The sequence below is a fragment of the Myotis davidii genome, unplaced genomic scaffold (genome assembly GCF_000327345.1).
Source record: "Myotis davidii unplaced genomic scaffold, ASM32734v1 scaffold151, whole genome shotgun sequence".
Classification (NCBI taxonomy): Eukaryota; Metazoa; Chordata; class Mammalia; order Chiroptera; family Vespertilionidae; genus Myotis; species Myotis davidii.
In genome coordinates, this window is record NW_006285248.1 from 664,271 (window position 1) to 669,544 (window position 5,274).

The following is a 5,274-nucleotide window of genomic DNA, read 5'->3' on the forward strand; positions in this document are numbered from 1 at the left end:
AACGCTCTTTTCAAAGGGGCGGCCGCAGGCAGGAGGCGCAGGAGCCAGCGCTGGCCTCGGGCTGGCGGCACCCGCTCCTACCGGCTGCTACAAAGTAGTTTTGAGAGGAAAGGTCTTCGCAGCAAGGCCGCGGGGGAGGGCAAGCCCGTGGGAAAGGTGGGATGTCTTAGTTCATCAGGTAGGAAGTGTACCTCTGGGCCTCCAAGGTCGACAAGTGTAAAAGTAAAAGGTGTGCGTTTACCATGTGACAACCCTGTGTTTTGGAATTTTACTGGAGCTTCGAGTATCAGTTTCCCGTTTACAGAGGAGGAATCTGGGGTTCAGAGAGGTTATGTGACTTACTCAAGGTAGCACAGCTAAACTGGGTGGCGTCAGGATTTGAATCCACGAAGTCTCACTCCAGATCCATCATACAAGTTTATGCGAAAGGAAATCCTCAGATAAAAGGCACAAATGCCTTCTTGCCTGTCTGCTCTCCCATCAGCTGGAAGAATTTTTAAATTTTTTATTTTTCAATTATAGCTGGCAAACAATGTTACATTAGTTTCAGGTGTACAGCATAGTGATTAGATATTTATATACCATAGGAAATGATCGCTCCGGAAGAAATTTTTATAGTTGTTTTTCTTTGCAGAATTGAAGATTCTGAGGGTCACACAGAAGAAACCGTATGCTGATCTTTTGCAGTTAAATTGGTTTTGAATAAAAAGACAGGAGAGACTGAAACCAATGATAAATATCTGACCTGATAAGAAAATGCCTTCTTGTAAAAGTCTTCATTTGGTAGTTTTTGTTGTTGTTGTTGTTCGTTAATTCTCACCAGAGGATATTTTTCCATTGATTTTTAGAGAAAGTGGAAGAAAGGGGAAGAGACAGAAACATTGATGTGAGAGAGACACATCCATTGGTTTCCTCCCACACACACACACCCTGATCAGGGCCAGGGGATTGAGCCTGCAACCTAGGTACGTGCCCATGACCAGAATCAAAGCTGGGACCCTTCAGTCCTCAGGGCGATGCTCTATCCACTGAGCCAAACCGGCCAGGGCTTATTTGGTAGGTTTTGAGAGATCCTCTAGAAATGATTTCACGCACCATTCCTGAAAGCCTTTACCACAGCATCTCCTCCAGAATCAGAGTGGAGTACTCACATCCATGGTGAAGTTGGTTTTTGAGCAACTGTTTATTTTTTTAAAAAATCTTTATTGTTGAAAGTATTACATATGTCCCCCTTTTCCTCCCATTGACCCCCCTCCAGCCGGCCCTACCCCCTGCCCCAGGCCTTCACCACCCTATTATCTGTGTCCATGGGTTATGCATATAATGCATACAAGTTCTTTGGTTGAGCACCTCTCACCCACCCACTGTCCCCCACCTTTCCTCTGAGAGTCTGCACCCTGCTTCATGCTTCCCTGTCTCTGGGTCCACTCCATTCATCAGTTGAGCAACTGTTTAAATAGCATTGGTTTCCCAGAGCCATGTTTGCCAACATCTCCTTTGAAATGAGTTTCACAAGGACCTTACAATGTCCAGCTTTTGCAAGCTTCTGCATGTGTCAGTCTCTCAGACTTTCATCTGGTGGACGGGAATTGTCTGTGGGCTAATGCCAATTCTGCGCTATCAACATTCCTGAAAGCCTTTACCACAGAATCAGAGTGGATGGAGGGTTCCTTTACCAGCGGTTCTCAACCTGTGGGTCGCGCCCCTTTGGAGGGCGAATGACCCTTTCACAGGGGTCGCCTCACTACATCCTGCATATCAGATATTTACATTGTGATTCATAACAGTAGCATCATTACAGTTATGAAGTAGCAACGAAAATAATTTTATGGTTGGGGGTCACCACAATGTGGGGAACTGTATTAAAGGGTCATGGCATTAGGAAGGTTGAGAACCACTGCAACCAAGCAAATTCCGTTCTTAAAAAGTATAAAGCAAGGCTGTTCCCTAAGACCTCTTGTGTAATTCCTGAATAATGTCTTATAGTTTTTAGATAAACTCAGTGCATGTCTTCCTGCCACAGCACATAATTCAGGGATGTCCTCCATGCTACGGTGGCACCTTGAGCTTTAGCTCTTGTACTGGGACATGCTTTAAAAAAAGAAGAGTCCTTTAAGGAAATGCCATCAGAAAGATAAGCCCTGATCAGTTATGACAAACTAAAACGAAAATAACTGGCTGTGGTAGCACCTTCTCTGGAATCTGCAGGCCCCAGGTTCTCCCAGGCTCTATTGCAGGGCCCATCTGGTACCTGATGAAGAGATAGGGTAAATCCAAAGTGGCCAGTGGGTACCCCTGATCCAGCTCAAGGTGGGTCCCCTCCCTCTAGTGAGAATTCACACCAAGCCCTTTATTTATCATCACTTCTCGACCAAAGTCAGTATCTAAGATCCATGGATCTGTTTTTAGGCAGCAGCACAGAATATGGGGATTTCACCCTCCTAAATCTGAAACTTGAATTGCTTGCTGCAAATAACTTTCAAAAGAGCAGGTAAGCTGAAGAGAGCATAAAGTACAGGTTTTAAATGCCTTGTATTGTATTGATTTCAAAGAACAGACACCCAGCTTAAGCTTGTTTAAGCAGGTCAGGAATGTGCTGGCTCATGTGCCGGGAATGATAACAGTGGTACCTCACAGGATGGAGGGACCTGGGCTGCTCTCCCTGCCCTCTGTCTATGTTGGTACCTGCTGGGGCTCTGTTCTGCAGATTCTCCACATGGTGGGAAAGCTGGCCATGGGCAGTCTCAAATGAACCACCCCAAGGAAAAGAGAACATCTTCCTCCCAAAGTCATTATGTAGCACCCTGGAAGGACTTGGGCATGCCAGGCTGCACCAGGCCACTCCTGCCCGGGGCCAAGGCTAGGACTGTTCCCAGAAAAAGAGCGACCGGATGGGGGGAACTTGTTAAGAAGCCAAAGACAACAGCTCCGTTAGTCCACACATATCCCACTTCTGTTCACTGCTCTTTTGGGGGTTGGAGGATAGCCCAAACCTATTATTATTTTTATTAGTTTCACTCAGCAAGTGAGATAGATGCATTGCTCTTGGAGCCAATCACCAAGAAAGCTCAGCCCTTATGTCATCAGGCTAGAGGTTGGTTTTCTTCCTGGGCTTTCTCTCTAGAATAATCTCTGTGTTGATTTTATGGGTAAAAAAATAAAGCCCAACTCTTTGAACCTCCTTCAAACACACATATGCACATGCTCTGAAAAGACACTGTAGTGCAAGCAGGTCAAACTCGCAACCTGAGGGCCACATGCCTCATTTATTTGGCCTGTGTTAACCTTTGAGTTTGACATGCTTGATGTAGTGGAAGCATAATCTCTGGCAAATACTTGATGTGTGGGGTGGGCAGGAATCAGCAATCAGACACATGCTGGTTGGCAGGGCCAAGAAGACAAACTAAGTGTCCAAGTTGACTGAGAGTATGACAGAGGGGGAAGCTGGGAATTGAGAGGGTTCTAAAGAGCTGGTACCAAAACCCTGTGTCCACCTGACTTGCTGCTGCTTGCCTCCCACTGGTAATAGAAAGGTTGAGAACCACAGAACTAAAAGTAGACCTTATTTCATCTAATTCAAGAAACCATCCTTGTAGGATGCACCATTATTTTACATATATAGTTTTTTATTGATTTCAGAGAGGAAGAAAGAGGGAGAGAGAGCTAGAAACACCAATGATGAGAGAGAGTCATTGATCAGCTGCCTCCTGCATGCCCCCTACTGAGGATTGAGCCCTCAACCTGGTCATGTGCCCTTGAACAGAATCAAACCCGGGACCCTTCCGTCTGCAGGCCGACGCGCTCTATCCACTGAGCCAAACTGGTTGAGGCTGCACCATTGTTCTGTATGCTAATTAATATAAAAGCTGGGGGCTGCCAACTGTAATTATGCCTTTGATTTTAAGACGTATTCTGATTTCAAAGATGTTAAGATGTTGTTTTTAAAGTGTGTTTTAGAATGAAGCCCTGTGCATGCTAGCCAAGACCCTCTGCCTTTGCAATAAGCAGCGGTGGTCCTGAGGTTTCATAGATGGCACAATTGGGGTCAGGAATGTAACCTGCTAAACCATCTCCCCTTCTGTTAATATTTTTTGATGTTTTTCCAATCCTGTGTAAAGTGTGGGTAGAAGCTGCTTTAGAAGATTTTGCTAATTTTATCAACTACTAAAGCTAAGAAAAAGATAGTCACTTGCTAAATCAGTGCAGCCTAAGACAAGTTTCTCAACCCTCCACCCCTTCCAACTTGATTGCCCACCACGCTCTTTCCATATCGTCTGGTATTTGTGAAAGCCGCAGAGCAACACTGTATTATTCTAATTTCTCACTAAATACTTCCATTCATAGATAGAGACAAAGGGCAATGCCTGCAACTTACTCGCAGACGTTTCAAGGAAAAAAGACAGGGAGCGAGGGAGGAAACCAGAGAGGAAAATAATAAAACAAGCATGTCAAAAGGTTCCTAACTGAAGAATCCAGGTAAATGAGAGCTCTTCGTGATGTTCTTGCAACTTGTCTGTAAGTTTGAAATCATATCAGAATGAAAAGTTACTAAAAATAAAAAACTAAGAGCATAGGAGAGAAATATTTTCATAACACTGTGAGTTCAGGGCTGAGAAAAAGTTTGTGCTCAACTGCATTCGCTTCCCCCAGCAGGGTCTGATATGACCTTGCTCTTTGAATGGTTTGAATGTATCTGTGGTCTTTATGGTAACCTTCCTGCAATTCCTTTTGAAAATAGAAGAACTATATTATGTAAAGAGTAACTGCCCTCAGTTACACTGTGTTATTCTAAGACAGTGGTTCTCAACCTGTGGGTCGCGGTTGAGAACCGGCAAGGCTGAGGGACCCCACCCATGCATGATTTCATGCACTGGGCCTCTAGTTTTAAAATATTTGCATTCCACTGTTGTACTCATACTAAGCCTGTGATCAACTGAAGTCTTCATCTTTTATTATAAGACTTGATACCATTCTGAGTCTTTAATTGGACTTTGGCCATTGATTTTTTTAAAAACTAAATATGAGATTTTACATTTATCTTTATTTTTTTTACATTTATCTTATTTTCAATTACAGTTGGCTACATTTATTCTTATTAAATGCATCTTGGGGCTTTAGGACAGTGTCACAGCCCATGGAAGCCATGTTGATACTCTTGCCATCCCTGAAGGCCAGAGACCAGAACAGGAGCAGGAACGCAATATAGGGAAAGCATGTCTAGTGACCAGGTAACCACTGGCCCACTCTGAACTACTTAAAAGCCAAAAGAAATAT